Raw genomic sequence first — 18,598 nt, forward strand, 5'->3', positions numbered from 1 at the left:
TGAATGATTGTACTCACAAATCAACCAAGTATTTGATAGCTTAACATAATTTTCTTGTCAAAGAAAATGTCACTTTTTGTCTTTGTTTTGGTAATGAAGGATGCATCCTTGTTAAAGACAATTTCCGATTTGTTGATGTTGTGAGTATTTTGTCAATGTTTTGTTTTTGTATCTGTTCGGATGAGTATGTACAAGGTGTTGCCATGTTTTTGTTTGATTTTCGATGGTTTTTCGTTGTTTTTTGGATTTTTTATTGTTTTTAAATGTTTTTGGTATTTTGTGAGACGTTTTTGAATGTTTTTGGATTTTGTGAGACATTTTTGAATGTTTTTGGATTTTGTGAGACATTTTTGAATGTCTTTGGCAATGAATCACCAGTAATGTAGAATCCATTTCCATCAACTAGATTTTAAGGGTATTGCCCCCAAGTGTAGACATGACTATGACAGAGTGGGATGCAAGATGCATGAAGTACTTTCTGTGATTACAGATCAAATAACAAGCCATGGTTTAGATGGATGGGTGGGTGTATGCATGAATGTGATCGCAATGAGCCTGAAAGATACTGGAGCCATAGTCTTTACAAGTGGCACCTATTTGCCAGGTTTTCACCATCGCACTTACCCAAGGTGCCACCGGAGTGTTTGTTCACCGTTTGGATGCATGATTTTTCTGTACTTTTTTTTTGGTTTTTTTTTTTGATGTTTTTATATTTTCTTCAGGACATTTATCTGAATGTTTTTTGGATTGTTTTTCTGGTACACAGGGGAGCCTGATGCTCTGTACAGCTTAGGTATAAAACCGTTTGAGGTGCATGCTATTGATTGGATCTACAAGCGTTTCTCCTTCTGATGTAGCCAACTGATATGCCCCGGACCTGAATACAGCAATGACAACATATGGGCCCAGCCAGTTTGATTCAAACTTGCCCTAATGTTCTTTGTTTGGTTGATTGCGAGGATTCTCTCGTAGAACAAGATCACCTACCTCAAATGTACAAGATCTAACTCGGTGATTGTAGCTTCTACTCATGCGCTGCTGATAGACTTTGAGGTGATTGTATGCAGCTTGTCGCTTCTCATCAAGTAACTCTAAGTCCTGAAGATGGGATACTCTGTATGCTTCATCATCGATGAGATTGTGCAAGGAAACCCGTAATGATGGTATCTCAACCTCAATAGGCAAGATAGCTTCTGCACCATAGACCAATGAATAAGGAGTTGCGCCTGTAGGGGTCCGAATGCTAGTTCCATATGCCCATAATGCTGGATTCAGTTGAACATGCCAATCACGGCCGGCATCATTGACTATCTTCTTTAGGATCCTCAATATGTTTTTATTGGATGCTTCGGCCTGACCATTGCCTTGTGGGTAATAGGGAGTGGAAAAGCGGTGTTGGATATGAAATTTCTCACAAAGTTCATGGACATCCTGATTTTTGAAAGGAAGACCGTTATCTATGATGATGGACATGGGTACACCATACCGGCAAATGATGTAGTTGAGGATGAATGAGGCAATCTGCTTGCCGGTGACTTGGGTAAGTGAAACAGCTTCGATCCACTTTGTGAAATATTCGGTGGCGGTAATAATGAATTTTTGGCCATTGGATGAAGATGGATGAATCTTACCCACAAGGTCAAGGCCCCATTGACAAAAAGGCCATGGTGTTGTGATTGGTTGCAGTTCTTGGGCTGGTGCATGTATCAAGTCGCCATGAACTTGACATTTCTTGCATTTTCTGACAAAGTAGTAGGAATCTTTTTCCATAGATGGCCAATAGTATCCATTGCGTAGGAGTTTCTTGGCTAGTGACAGACCACTTGAGTGAGTCCCACAAATTCCTTCATGGACTTCTTCCAAAGCCTTTGTTATCTCACCTTGTTCCAGACATCGAAGGAGAGTACCATCAAGACCGCGTCGGTATAGGGTTTCAGCAATAATGGTATATCGAGCAGTTTGGCGAATGAAGGTTTTATGTTGGTTATTTGATTGGTTGGGAGGAAGGGTGTGATCGCGGAGATAGGTGTAGAACTCACCATACCATGGGGATTCAGAACTGACAAGGTGACATATCATTTTGGATTTGGGGATATCATAAGCGAGAATCCAAAGCTGCTCTACCAAGAACTCGTAGTGTGTTGAATTCTGTGGAAGATCTAGGAGAGATGCGATGGTAGCCATAGCGTCAGCAGCTCGATTCTGATCTCTTGGTATCTGCTCAAAAGTGATAGTAGTAAATGATGTATTTAAAGTGTCCACCATTTGCTTATATGGCATGAGTTTATCATCCTTCGTCTGATATTCATCTATTGCTTGTCGAATGACTAGTTGTGAGTCACCATATACTTGCAGTTCTTGTAATTTCCATTGTACGGCTAGCCTGAGTCCTGTGATCAAGGCCTCATACTCTGCTATGTTGTTGGTGCATGGAAATGTGAGCCTATAAGACTTTGGGATGCTATCACCTTGAGGTGTGATAAACAGAATGCCTGCCCCCAAGCCATGCCTAGTGTATGAACCATCAAAGTATAATTTCCATGGTTGTGTTGTTGTGATCATGAATATCTCTTCATCTAGAAAATTGGAAATGAGAGGATGATCGACTATGAGGGGTGCATCGACCAACTGATCTGCAATAACTTGACCTTTGATAGCTTTACGGTCTACATACTTGATGTCAAATTCACTAAGAATCATCACCCATTTGGCCAAGCGACCTGTCAATGCTGCTTTGCTGAGTAAATACTTGAGTGGATCAATCTTTGCAATGAGTTGTACTTTGTGTGTTAACAGATAGTGCCTTAGTTTAGTGGCTGCCAAGATTACTACTAGGCAAGCTCGCTCAATAGGGGTGTAATTGAGTTCATAGCCAACCAGTGTGCAAGAGATGTAGTAAACAGCGCACTCTTTCCCTTCTACATTATGTTGTGCGAATAGTACACCCAATTCCGTACTTGTTGCTGATATATAGAGTAGCAGAGGTTGACTTGGATCTGGTGGGATCAGCAATGGTGTATTCATGAGATAATCTTTAAGCATCTGGAATGTTTGCTGGCATCGGGCATCCCACTGAAAGCGGATGTTCTTGTGTAACAGGTGTGTAAAAGGATGACACTTATCTGCCAACTGTGCAATGAATCTTTGGATGGATTGAAGCCACCCTTGTAATGTCCTTAGCTGACTGATATTCTTTGGTGGTGGCATGTCCATGATTGCTTTGACCTTTGCTAGATCGACCTCAATGCCTTTGCTTGAGACAATGTATCCTAGAAGTTTCCTAGAGGTTACTCCAAAGACACATTTCTTTGGGTTGAGTTGAACATGATATTGTTCCAATCTATCAAAGATTCTCTCTAATATGTTCAAATGACCATCTCTTGTGAGTGATTTTGCCAGTAAGTCATCAACATAATCTTCCATTATGGTATGCATCATATCATGAAAGATAGTAGTCATTTCTCGTTGATAGGTCGCTCTAACATTCTTTAGACCAAAAGGCATTACATTCCAGCAGTATGTGCCCCATGGACATGTGAAGGCCATCTTATGTTGATCCTCTGGTGCGATCTTTATCTGATTGTATCCTGAAAAGCCATCCATGAGTGAAAGCATGGCATGTTCTGCTATCAGGTCTACAATAATGTCGATATTTGGTAGGGGGAACTCATCCTTAGGACATGCCTTGTTTAGATCTCTGAAGTCAGTACAAACGCGGATGCCCCCTTTTGGTTTGCCGACAGGCACAATATTGGAGATCCATTCTACATAATCAATTAGTATAATGAAACCAACATCTAGGAGTTTCTTGAGTTCTGTTTTGACTAGCACTGCAATTTGAGGATGCATCTTACGAAGCTTTTGCTTGACAGATTTGGCTCCTTCTGCTACGGTGAGGTGATGCATGACTAAATCAGGATCAAGCCCAGGCATGTCTGCATATGACCATGCAAAGTTGATCTAACGCTTCTAGAAGAACTCTATAAATTTAGGTTGTTCCTCTAGAGTGAGAAGAGATGCTAGATGTATGAGATGAGGATTTTCAGGAGTCCCCACATTGTATTCTTTGGTTTTTTCGATGAGAATCGTTGATCGTTCCTGTTGTACATTAGCAGGGAGAATGTCAAACCCTTCATCCTCAGGCACCTCAGAGAGGTTTTCACCATTGGATACACCCTTTCTTTTTACTTTTGTCGGATCAAACAATGCCACAGTGTGGTTTTCACTGGAAGATCCATGTTTTATTGTTATATTTTTGCAGCTGAAAGGTTTGGCATCTGCCCCGAAGTATGCTGCGCTATTAGGTTCAATGGAAAATCCAACTTTATGATCCCTGCTTGGTAGGTTATCCCTTATTTCCAAAAATTCAATGATGGCCTCATCATTTTGGAAGAAATCAAGACATGGGGGATTTGGTTGGTTCCATTCGATGAGTTCAGGGTGGATAATGGGCATTACTTCATCGATTAGGTTAAGTGTATTAGATGTATCAGTGAGGGTTAAGATGTTATGGTGAAGGTCATTGATGGTACTCGCCCTATCAGAATCAGGCGTAGGGTCTGTGGAAGATGTTTCTAGCTCAGGAACCCAAGAAGTCTTTATCTGTGCTTCTCCATAAACAGGGATGTCTTTGCGTGGTGGAGGTGGTGATGTGTCTTCCTCATCTGAAGTGTTAAGTTGTACATAATCAAATTCCCACTCATGTGAGTTGGTCTCTGAGTCACTTTCCAACATCCGATTACTATACCATACTGGGATATCTTTTGAGTTAAATACTACAGGTGTGATTGGTTGATGTACCTTTGTAGTGATTGGTGTTGCAGGAAGGTTGACGAGGATTAAAGAATCTGGTATAGGGAGTATCGGTAGTATTGACTCAGTGGCTTCTGCTGGAACTGCTGGTGTCATAGATGCTGCTGTGGGTTCTGATACAGTTGCTGCTGCTAATGGTGCTGCTAATGGGATTACTAGTTCGTTTGGTGGGATGAGTGGCATTGTAGATGGTGGTGTTGGGATTTTGAGCCTCGGTGGGGCAGTTCTGATGGTGTTTGATGTTGCTTTGATAATGAAAGGTGTTCTTTTGGCAGTAGGCTGACATAATGGTTTGCTGGTTTTCCTTTGAATTTGAGTTTAGGAAAGTTCTCTTTTTCAAAGCCTAAGCCTGTATTACCTTTGGGCTTTAATTCCTGCAGCAGAGGTTCATGTCGTCCTTGTTTGCAATATCCCAAAGCACTCTGACCATCATACCCCATTCTTTGCATAATGAGGAGACCTTTTCCATACTGATCTGTAGGCAGCTTTACTTGCGGTATATCAGTGGTGATGGGATCCTTATAGATCCATTTCACTAAGTCCTCATCTTGGGTTTCTTCTTCTTGACTCTTTCCAAAGATGAAAGGCATCAAAGCACATGCAGGCGTGATTAGTGATTGCTGGAGTAACTGTTGTGGTTTACCATGTGTTCGAGAAGAAGTGGGCATTTGTCCCACACAAAAGAGTTGACTCAAGTTGTATTCCCCAGGGCCTTCCTCTGCTACTTTCATCTTAAGCTTTTCTTGCTTTGGTATAGTGGTGTTTGAACTGGTAAGAGAGGCGGGACTTATATATGATATGGAAGAAATGGCTTCTCTATTATTAGGAATGGTAATCTCTGGTTGATGGCTGATATTATGGCAATACGCAAAGGGATTTGCATCGCCCAGGATTGTGATCTCTACACTGTTATGTGGGAACGTGATACATTGATGGTAGGTAGATGGAACGTCTTGCATGGCATGTATCCAAGGTCTTCCTAATAATAGATTGTATGGCAGAGGAAGGTCCAAAACCTGACAGATGATGTGTTTTAACACAGGGCCCACTCGGATTGGGAGTACCACAGCTCCTTTGGATGAACGCTCTGCATTGTCATAGGCTTTGATTGTGATCTTCTTGAGAGGATCCACTGATTCTATGGCATATCCCAATATTGTGACCAACTGTAGTGTACAAATATTCAGGCCTGCTCCATTATTGATCAAGACTCGCTTGATCCTATGCTGGTTGATAAAGCCTTCAATGTGTGGTGAGGCGTTATGAGGTTGCTGGAAGGAAGAGTTGTCACTTTCGGAAAAAGTGAGACAAGGTGATGACTTTAGACTTCCAACCATGGCTTGAAATTGGTCTGTATTCAGGTTTGCAAGGACTGACGCCTCTTGGAGTGCTTGATCCAAGATAGTTTTATGAGATGGCGATAGGCGCAATAGTTCTAAAATGGATATAAGCGCAGGCATTTTGTCTAATTGTTCCACAAGATTGTATTGCTTTGGGATGGAGGTGGTGCCTTGTGGAGCTGCCTTTATGGTGACCTTGCCACGACGTGTAACAACATTGCAATTTTAGTTTGGATTTCTGAAGGTTATAGTTGCAACTTGTTCACTGGCATCATACAGGTGATTTAGAGTATAATTATATGCAGCCTATGTATAATCTATGGTATCAGTGCCTTGCCTGGAAGTGGAAGGACCCCTTTGATCTTGTGATGGAAGTGTATTTTTGAACATCAGATGATCATTATTTGTTGTTTTTGGGTCATGTCCTTCTATTTCAATTTCTCCTCAATCAATAAGATCCTGAATGAGATCTTTCAATCGGTGACAATTACTTGTCTTGTGTCCTCTTCCTTGGTGGAAATCACAGTGTTCAGTATCTCTCCACCATGCAGGTTTGACCTGAGGTTCATAGTTTGATGTTTTTGGTAGGGTGACCATATTTTGAGAAATGAGTTGTCGCAATACTGTTTCAATGGGTTCCCCTAAGGGAGTGTATGTGCATTTTTGTTTTTACTGACAAGGTCTTGGTTCATCATGAGACGTGATGCGACTTTAACTGGAAGGAACATTTGTGTTATTCTGAGGTGAAGGATTCTGTCCTGCTAATCGAACCACAGGTTGTGCAGTTTGTATAGTCCTGGCATCCACAACCCCATCGTTGACGATATTCTTGTTTTTGTTCTAGAAGTTTGGTTTATCACTATTGAAGCATGGGTGAGGACCATCCTTTGGTTCATTATAGATTTTGATGAGTCCTTTCTTGATAAGTGCCCATTCACATTTCAAACCCTTGGTGATCATATCATTAAAAGAGTCTGTGTCTTTGACATCCAGGTGAAATTCCATTTCTTCTTTTAAGTTGGAAATGAATATTTCCACTAGCTCTCATTCAGGTAACTAAAGAGAACGTCTGCTAGACATTTGGCACCATCGTTGTAGGAATACTAAGAATAGTTCACCTAGTTTTTGTTTGGTGTTGCACAGATCAGCCATGGTGATGTCGCGTTCAATGTTATGAGAGTAATGAGAGAGGAATTTCTGGATAAGTTCCTCAAATGTTCTAATGCCAACTGATAGTGGAGAACACCATGATGTGGTTGTTCCTCCCAAGCTTTGGGGAAAAAGGCACATTAGGTATGTGTCTTCATATGCTACTTCGAGACAAGCAGAATGAAACTCTCTGACATGATCAAGAGGATCTCCCTTTCCTCTATATTTTTCAAATTTTGGTGTTTCAAATCCTTGTGGAAAGGGTGGCATATAAAGATTCCTATCAAAAGGATAAGGACATATGTCATTGAGTGAGAATTGGTTGGTCTTGACACCACTATGAAGTTGTTGGGTGAGATTCCCGACTTGTTGCCGCAACATCTCCATTTCAGTTGGAGGAGGAGGTGGTGGGTTACCTCGAGGAATGTTATATTTTATGGGATCTCTACCTCTTTCCTCTTCATGGCGACTTTGTCTTTCTGATGCTTGTCTTAATTGGGCAAGATCAAAGTCAGAGGGGAGTTTTGCTCCTTCTTGAGCGAGCTTTAAAAAGTGAGCATCCGCATTGCTCCTGATTATTTCGTCAAACAGTCTGTTAAAGAGAGGGTTATGCTGAACCCTTTCTATTGTTGCGGGAGTAGGAGTAGTTGGGTTTTCGTCATTCGCATTTCCTCCAAGTGCTTCTTGAAACTCATTGAGATTTTCCTCTTCTTCTTCTTCCATTTCTATTTCTCATTGCCTTGACTATGATCGGGTTTGGGCCATTTTGTTTGCAAACTTTTGTTGAAGTTGTGTGAAAATGATGATGAGTTGTTTGATGAAATGAAAGATTGATGGTTGGTGAATTGTGTTGCACGTGGATCTCTAGCACTTTTAAGGTGGATGTAACCGAAATTCCTTCTTTGAATTGCTTGTTTGTTTGATAAGTTTTGATGTGATAAGGTGTAGAGAAATATGAGATGTGTTACAGATTTAACTACCTAGTAATGAGAGGATTCACTCATGAACTAGTTTTAACCTGCGTAGATGTGTCTCTTAGGATGAGCTTATCCTAGATGTAGAAACAATCTAAAAAGTGATGTGATGTTTTTGATTTCAAGCAGTATCTAAAAGAGAACTTGGGACAAGAACCTCTTAATGTTTTGAGAGTTGGGACGGATTGATGATGAAGTGATGATGTATGAGTAAGATAATGGATGAAATGTTTTCAACTTCAATAAAAACTTTGTGTCACAAATGGGACAAACTCTACCTCTTCTCTTTCGAGTGTTGGTGGTATTTCTCGAGCTGTGTTGTATGTGATACAGACGTTTGGAAAAAAGTTGGGATTAATCTTACCTCCTTGGTTTTTGTGATAACTCAGAGCTCTATATTGCATAAAAGCTCTGCGGTTCAATGATTCTAAATCAAATTCGTTTGTTTTTCCTTGAAGCTAGAGGCGCATGTGATGTAGAAAAACTCTATGGGAGACAAAGATTTGTCTATTTATATAGAAGAATTTCCTCCTTTTGATCAAAGCCTTTGAGCTTAATGGTCTTCTTTTCAAGTTGATATTCTGATGACGTTTCTTCTTTCACAAGATGTGAAGAATGGTCATAAAATTTGACTCTTTGTTGTTTGCACTTTGTTTTTGATGTGTTTGGTTGTTTTGAAAAATGTTTGGTTGGATGAATACTTTGTTTTTGGAAGTGATTTTTTGATTTTTCTTTGACAAGAAAACAAAGCAAGCACACAAACACAAGAATGTTGCCCCCAAGGCACAAATGAGTATGGGTCTAGATCAACCCAATCCTTGGACTTGTAAATGACCCTTCCTTTAGATGTATTTTTAAGGTGTATTTCCAAAGCCTGAAGTCGGCTCAATTTGTACTTGGTCTTGACTAAAATGAACACACTTCAAACACTTTTTATCCCTAAGGTCAAATGGCTAGTTGTGATAAATTTAGCCCACATCTTGATATTTCTTCGACTTTGGTACTACATACCTTATGAATCCCGTCGTGGCAGGTAAGGATGTGATATACTAAGTCTTGCACGAGCATAACAAATAGATGATCCCTATGATGGGGGAGTCACCACTTTTATCAAGCCACAAGTGACTTTTCAAAAAGCTATGTTTCTACTCAAGGAAATATGTATGGTGAGTATCTTGGGAGCAAAACCATCTATGCTCTTGCACTAAATTATATCGCAAATATCCTCAATCAATAGAACGGGTGGGCTACTACTTTAAAGGTATTTAGTCATGTTCGATGTTTTTGGACATAAGTTCATTTTGCAGTGACTCACTTAAGAGCCTTGTAACTGGTGGTGGGGCCCATTTGTCCTTTCCGCCAGTTACACTGTAGGAACAGTTATACCCAAGGCTACAACTTTCGCTCTCACTTGATTTTTATAGCGGCTCAAAGGATTTACCGCGCGAGGTCGTTCCCAAGAGTGATGTGTCTCTTGGCAGGCCTCTCTTAAAAAGATAAAAATTTTGAGTGTTACTAACACTTTTCTCTTGCACCTAGGACCACGAAAGCCAAGGGAGAGGATAGTGTGTGTTAGAAGTAGGACCGCTCGACCGACTTTTTGTACAAGTGTGCCAAGCACGAAAAACACTTGTTCTTTTTAATCTGTTATTGCAATGTGATCTAACTATTTGGAGATGTTGCTCCAACAGTCATGGTGTTCGTTTTAACTTCAAAGGCAATATGTTTGAGTAAAATAAAATTTTGAAATCCTGGTCAACTTAATGAAAAGCACGTTTGCATGAAGTAAAATCACTTGCAAAAATCAAAACAAGTGGATTGTGTATTTTATGTGCACCAAAAATTTGAAGTGTGGATTGTAAATTCTTTAGTTTGATGCAAGAAAATGGAATTGTTGATTTTAAGCACCAAATAAAGTGTGTTTCCTAACTTGTAAGCAAACAAATGTTTGTTTTGTTCAGTTTTAATGCCCCAAAGACAAGTGACCCTAACTAGAAAGCAAGGAAATTTTCTTTGTTCAAGTTTTAAAGCACCAAAAAGAAAGTTTGTGGTTTTTAATGGTGAGTTTTAAACCTGCACAAACAACAACTGGTTAGTAAAATCCATGTTTAAGGGGGGCTTCCACAAGCCTAAAATTTTTCACTTTTTCGGTTACAAGGTCTTTTTTACAACGTTCTGTTACAATAGCGCTAGTCTGTGTTTGAACAGAAGCGCTATTTAACACAAACGCACTAAAAGAAAAAGAAAGACAAAGAAGGCAGATGCGCCGAAACAGGGTCAATAGCGCCAAAACAGTGTCAAAAGCGCTAAACTTGATACAATGGTGCTATTGTTCTTACAATAGCGCTATTGTTCTTACAATAGCGCTAGAACAACAAGTATCAATAGCGCTAGAATGAGTTCAATAGCGCTAAAGCACAACCTGTGTGACATTTTCAACATTCAAACATGTTATTGGTTTTAAAAAATGATCTTTTTGGTGTTTGGATTCACGTCAGGTTCACCAAATGATGCGCTATTAAATGGACAAGGTTAGCAAATGACAAACAACACAAGACACAAGAAATCGTCAGTGTTAGTCAATCAAAAACTAATCTAAACAGGGATATCAAAAGAGATACTAAAATCATGCTAATATATCTAACAAATCAAACAAAGATAATAAGGCATCTCCAAATGCCTCTTAGCATGCTCTTAGCTCCTTCTCCCTTGTTCCTCTCCTCTCCAAGTTCCAAAATAGTGTAGCTCTCAGTAGCTTTTTGCACTATGGATGCTTATGGAGGATTGAGATTTTAGTATTGTGCTCCAAATGTAAAATGAAAAGCTAAAATACTAGATGCTATTAAAATGATTGATTTTAAACCAAAATAACAAGATTTTAGTTTGCTATGCTAAATGCTCTCTAAAATGCCTATAGGTTAAATGCATACAAGTTTTTCAGGATCTGGATTATGAAGAAATGGGCTCTATTTATATGAAAAATGGAGCAATGGATGGTTGAGATTGAGCAATCTCAACAAGGGTCAGGATTGAATGATTTTAAATCCATGTGAGGGCTTTCAACCCAATCCCAGGATGACAAGTGTCAATGTGAGATAGGTTGAGAGGAGAGGGAATAAGCATTAAATGCTTGATATGACCTTGGGAGTTAAAGTCAAGGTTAGTTGAATGAATAAACTCTTTATTCAAAGAATAAAGCTTTTATCCAATGGATAAATTCTTGTGCAAAGGCAAGAGGGATAAATATGGTCAAAGCAATAAATGTTTGGGGGGAAAAGTTTGAAATAACCATAAATGGTTATGTAAGAGCCATAAATGGTCATGTAAGAGCCATTAGTGGTTTTTGAAGACTTTGGGGGTTAATTTGTTGAACACACAAAGCATTAAATGCTTTTCAAAGGCTTTTGAAGTCTTTGAGAAGTGACTCCATTTTGCTTAGGAATGTGACAATAATTAGGGGATGGATTAGGCTAATTAGGAAGGGGTTAGAAGAATCTAGAAGGGGATTAGATTTTGCAATTGGATTTGGTGGGTGAGGGAAAATAGGATTTTATTAAAATAAAAATTCATTTATTCCAATAAATGTGTGCAAGTTGCATTTGTAGGAAAATGCAAGTGGGGGGGAATAAATGATTTAAATAAATGTTTTTATTTAATTTATTTAAAAGAGGAAAAGGGGACTTTAATTAAATAAATAGATTTTATTTATTTAATTGATTGTAAATTTGATTTAATGAATTAATTAAAATAAATTGAATAATTTATTTAATGAATAGGAGAATGTTTGAAGATGAATTAATTAAATATTAATTTAATTAACTGATGGCTAGTGGATTTTTAATCAAATAAATAGCGAATATTTATTTAATTAAGCTAGACAGATTTGTGTGACTACACCATACATTCCCTCTTATATACACCAAGTGAATCCAATCTTGGATTCACCAAACCTCTGAGACTTCCATCTCTCCAAATAATCTTGTCTCTTTCCTTTTCAAAAGAAAAAATTTGATTCTCCAAAGTCAAATTTTTTCCATCAATAGATGTTGTAAGTGAAGTTAGTCCATCAAAAGGATTAGCAATATTAGCAATCTGTTCATGTAACTCCTTTATCCTCTTATCTACATTTGCTATAAAAATTTCTAAATTACAGCAGACCCTGTAGATGTTAGTACCCTATTTCAAAGAATTTTCAATAAGTATTAGTTTCTCTTCAACCTTCCTCTTCTATGTCTCAATAATCTTGTCAAAAGCGACTTTCTTGGCCAGACTAAATCTTTCAAGTGCTTTCTTGTCGGAAATCTTCTGTAATGATTGAAAGTTTTTAGATATGTGCTTTGTCAATGTGTTAAACTTGTCGAAAGGGCTTGCTTCATTTTCAATCATACAATTAGGAATCAATCTATGCAAAACTATTATCAACTGATCTATTATTCCTTTGTCTGCAGATCCCTCCTTCATTAGCTTTTGAGTAGCCATCATCATTATCTCTATGGGACTTATCTCTGTGATTGATTTCTTCTCAACTTGAGAAGTGTCAATTGCCAAAAGTTTTGTTGGGGAATCAACTGTCGGTATAGTACTGGGTGTCTTATCAATCTCATTTTCCTTGTCCTCTCCTGGTGTATCCCTTTTCTCATCCTCTTTTGTACTAGTGGCTTCGCCATTTGGTGCAATATCTGTTACTATCGGTGGAATATTATCCACAATATTATCAGTATCCTATACAATACCTATTTTCCCTTGATCAGACTGTACAAATGTAGTCTCTGTCGGTTTAGTCTATACACTCTCATCAGTTTTAGGATTATCTATCGGTTCATTCAAGATTTGATTTGAACCTCCCAAAATTCCTTTCCCTTTAGATCTGTCCGGAATGGTGGGATTTGTTGCCTTGGCAAATTCTTCTTGAGAAGTAAGGAAATCAAGATTCTTTTGGAAGAATTTAGCCCAACCATCTCTAGTCTCATTTATTATTTCACTAACTCTACCTATCATTAAGCTTATTTGTCAGGGTTTGCTGCTAAAGATTGTTCTATTTGCAATTTATATACATCTTTTCATTTCCTCATTATTTATAGAACCACACATACTCAAAAGTTCAACTTCTTTAATTTCTTTGTCCCTCCTGATTGCATCTAATCTCCTTGTATCTAACTTATTATACAATGATAAAGGAATTTCCTTCAAAATCTCTACCAAATCCTTCTTATATATGTCTAAATGTAATAAAATTTCTTCTTCCATTTCATTTTGCTCATTATCATCTAAATCTTCATAGAAATTTGACACATTCTTCATAATTCCATCTTTAGTTACCTCATCAATTAACTCTGAACAAGTCATTGGGGGGATGATGGTAACATTACCAGATTCAATTGCTTCATCTATCACACTCTTTTTCTTCTTGCTGGGGGTTCCAAGAGCAGATGGAGAAGGCTGCCTCTTCTGAGTAGGTTTCCTTGTCGGAGGTGTGGATGTTGTTGTAACCTTTCTTACTAGCTTCCTCCTTGCTTCCACCTTCTTCTCTTCTACCAGAGGCTTGTTAGCTTTCTTTCTTTGTACCCTTCTGAATGCAAGAGGTTGATTATCCTCTGGATCAGAGTCAGAACTAATAGAAGAAATGAAAGTCTCAGGCCTCTTTACCTTAGAAGCACTAGCTGATGTCAGTTGATCTACCGATTTAGATCCATAACCTAGTTTTGTATCTATCCTGTGAATTACATTTTGAACAAATGCAGACATTTTGTCTATTTTCTTTCCCTCCTTTTCTTGTTGAAACCAATTTTAACCTCAAGAGCCTTCTCCTCTGCAGTGCCAAAATGTTCAGCCTTATCATCCAAAGGAGCATCAATAAGCATTTTAGCATAAAGTTCCAAGATGTTGTCATCAACTTCATACCCTAATTCAGTGACCCATATTGTTCTAGGTTCTACTGCTTCCATCAGTGTCTCATATGTTTTTACCATGAAGCAGATATTGATGGAGTATTTCTCCACAATGTGTTTCGAGATTGTCTCCTTCAATCTCATGTTCTCTTGAAAAATTTTAAAGTAGCCCCAAAGCTTCTCAGCCCTGTTACTGCCAAGACCGGTGATTGCATCTTTGATTTGCATACCTACCGGTATGTCATGAGCCCAATGTTTATTTTCCAAAACCGGTAGCTCATTCATGAAATATAACATCAAGTAGACAATAAGATTGCCAAACCAGAAAGTTCCTTTCTTAACACCTTTGATCTTGCCAAGATTTAACATTGATTCACTCCTTAACCATTCACATAAGTCATACTTTCCATTATTCTTTATCATTTGGTATGCAACATGGATACATGAATTGGTAACAGAGCTCAATAAACTTGATTGAGTTACCTTGTAGCTGATGATCATGCTGGCAAATTTCACATCTATATCTTTGATGGTGCTGACCCTCATCGACCTTCTATCATGGGTTGCGTCGATGAACTTTTCAACCTCAGTGTTGAAGATCTTATTTCCTATTTCCTATCCAACTTTTCGTAAGTCGGTGACTGCCTGAATTGCTTCTTTGGTGATCATGTGAGGCCGGTCCAACTAGATGAATTCATTATGGACCCTGCTCAGAACATTATTAATTACTTCCTCCTTGAATTCTGGTATGTACAGGATTTCGGTTAACCCTAGGTCTTCAATGATTTGATATTCTGACTTGATTGTTCTAGAGCTTCCTAGTATCACAGATTGATACATTCCCTTGATTTCCTCAATGCCTAAATCCTCCAAGGTGCATTGAATATAGGCCCTGATATCTTCCACATAAACTACACCATCAGGAACCCTAAAAAATGCGTCAGTAGAGTCTTCCTTCATTGCAATTTGGGGAAATTCTTTGAAAATAGGTCTAAGCCTATCCTTAACCTCGACAATAGTAAGATTCACAATGAAAGTAGGAGAAGATGATGATCTAGATGCCATTTCAAAGAAATACCTGGATAACAGTCGCTGGTTGAAAGATCTTGATTACTTCTCAGATAACTGTTGGAAATCCTTTGGAATGCCTTTGCTCGCTCTTGATCACCTATGATTCACCTTTTCTTTGCTCTGGTTTGCTTGAGTGCTAGGTGAGTGAAAATGAGTCCATTTTCCCATTTTATCAATGAGTAAACCCTAATTCATCAAGGTCATAAATGCTTAGCGGTGTGCCTTATCGGATGTCGGTTTTACAGTTTTATGTCGGATAAACCTCCATCAATGATCAATACCACTCTCCAGATCTCTTTCCAAATCTCTTCCAGAGAATATGCAATATTTTCAATGAATTTTCCAACCCCTAAGGCATATGCCTTACCAATCGAATTTCCTGTCGGTGCAGGAGTGCTCTGTTCTACCAGTGGAGTTAATGGTGCAATTACCGGTGTAGTTGCATCTCCACTTGGTTCTTTAGACTTTCTAACCCATCTCTTGGTGTGATCATTTTGTATTTTATCTACCCTCTTCTTTCCTTTCTCATTTGCTTAATCATTGCTAACCATTTTAGTCTTGCTTCTGCAGTACTTAGCAATATGACCTATTTTGTTGCATGCATAAAATGTAACATTGTTCTTTTGAATTTCTTTGACATATCTGGTGTCATTCCTTAACCTACATTGATTAGCCAAATGTCCAAACTTTCCACATGCATGACATTTAACATTCATTCTACAATCTTCTGACTTATGACCATATTTCTTGTAATTTGTGCATTGACCGGGAACTGAATTGTAGTTTTGATTTGCTCTATTTCTACATTGTCTAGCCATATTCCCAAAAAAACTATAAACAAATCATCTACCATTGAATTTCTAAGCACTATATTTCCTTACCAGTTGACTGATCTTCATTTGCAATATGGGAGCTTTCACCTTGTACAAATCCAAGTCCTCTAGAATCTTCACTCTGCCTTTGCCTTTTCAATAAATCATCTAACTATGCAATAATAATCCTGAATTTTTCTTTATACTCACTTGCAGTAGTCAGATCATCTCTCAGAGTCATTATTTGTCTCTCTAGTTGTTGTTCATTATTCCGAGATTGTACCAAATCAGTTCTCAACAGATTATTTTCATGAGCCAATCTACCACATTCTTCAAATTTGTTCTTCAGAGATATAGAAATATTTTCTTCCTTCTTCTTTCTGTCCTCAATTTCTTTTGACATCCTCATAGTCAGGTCTTGCATTTCATTTTTCATGAGCATGTTTGCTTGACTCGGTTTCTGACATTGTTCCTTAAGTGCATTTTTCTCTTCATCGTCCTGGTTCTGCAAAAGTTCCTTCCTCCTAGCTTGAGCTGATGATAACCTTTCTTGTAGAACAAGAATGAATTCATTAGAAGAATTCAATTCATCTTGCAACTTTAAGTTCTTCATCCTTTCAGTATCATAATCCTCAAGTGCCATCTCAAGTTGCTTCTCCATAGCCATGTTCAATGATTCTGGTTTTAGGATCTTCCTCAAGTTGTTAAACTTCCTTTGAGGTACCAGGCTCTGATACCAATTGTTGGAATACAATGAATCCAAGAACACTGAGGGAGGGGGGGTGAATCAATGTTCTGTCGGTAATACAAGATTTTAACCTTTTATAACATAAACATATAAATCGGTAAATGAAGAAATATATAACATGAAGTAAATAAACCAGCCACATGAATGAACACCATAACAAAATGAATTTATACGTGGAAAAACCATGGTGGGATTTGTGACCCACAATATCAATTCACTAGCCATATGAAAGATATTACATAGCATGGGGGCGTACACATACAGGAAGGCACACTGCTCAATACAAAAGAGTCTCACTGACTACAAGCTTCCGCTAACATAAAATAGTAATGGTGAACTCACAAAATGCATCTACAATGCCAAAGAGAGTTCTGGTTATAGCTCTGTTCTGTACCGGTTCATAAACCCTGAACCCTCCTATTGGTATCTCCTTTCCTCCAAGAATACTTTACAAGCCATCTATTGATCATGATATTACTTTCCCATACAAATGACCTACATACATATCCTTCGCGTCACTTTTTCTTCTACCTTATCATATATCAAAATGACCTAATAGATTGAATTATATACCCTTTACAAACAATATGCCTTATATTGGCTTACAATATAAAATATATTCAATGTCGGCCCTATACAATAATTACAAAATGATTTTACAAATAAAATATTTCAGATCCCAGACTGATGTCGGCTTCACTGAAGTGTTGGATGTCGGTGTCGGTGTCGATGCTGGTGACGACCCTAAATATTCCAATACCAGTATCTGTCGATGTATGCCTCTAATGTTGGTATCTACTGGTATATACCTTCTAGAGAATCTTGTTTCCATCAATGACAACATATGAATCCAATGAGTGTCAATTGCCAACATAATGTTTTCTACAAAAATGGCAGCATTGAATGTAGTAACACATGCCACCACCTTTTTCGTGTCCTTAATTGCTTGAATGTCATTAATGATGGTACTTTGTAAATATTCCCTTGGTTTATTCCTTGGAAGCAGTGCATGAAGAAGGAGTTGATGAGGCAGAAAGAGGAATGACAAGAAGCAATTATTCTTATTGCCCTGATAGACTCAATTAACTCTGGCAGTGCCCAAGCATGATTTATCCTTTCCTCCACTTGTGTAGCCACCCAAGCAGGTTGCAAAAATAACTTGAGGTTACATCTCTAAAATGTCCTTGCTTGGAAATCAGAGATGTCCCTTAAAGCTTTGAGAAACCCCATCCTTAATCACCATATAAAATATGTTGGAGGATCAGAAGATCGAAGAAGTTAGCAACCATCTAACTCTTTCAAAGATAAGCACAAGTCCAACTTTCTAATAATGTTGACTTCCCACAGACTCTTGTGCACATGTCGAGTGATCGAGTAATTCTATAATTAAAGAATCCCGTGACAGAGGTTAAGAAACTCAGGTGAGCCATGACAAGGGGGGGGGGGAATGGGAAAATCAATAAAGACTTACGCCTTACCAAAAGTTTAAAAATTTATGGGTAACATATAGGCTCTGAATGCAGACTAGGACTAACAGGATGCAAAGAACTCCAGAACTCAGACTAGTACATGGAAAATTTGGCATCAGAGTTGGGCATAATAGAAGAAAGGGTTCTACTTGGTAGTAGGGTAGAGGGGCGACTGGGATAAACCAAAACTGGAAAGTGAAACAAGCTACACCCACAACATGTCAAAACATGACTTGAATATATACACTTTCATAGGGGCCTTATGCCAAAGGAGTGTAACACTTTTCAAGAAAAACCATTTATGGGCTAAGAGAAATATATATTTGTGTGGAATA

This window comes from Cryptomeria japonica, chromosome 5, assembly GCF_030272615.1.
Source record: "Cryptomeria japonica chromosome 5, Sugi_1.0, whole genome shotgun sequence".
In the NCBI taxonomy this organism is placed as follows: domain Eukaryota; kingdom Viridiplantae; phylum Streptophyta; class Pinopsida; order Cupressales; family Cupressaceae; genus Cryptomeria; species Cryptomeria japonica.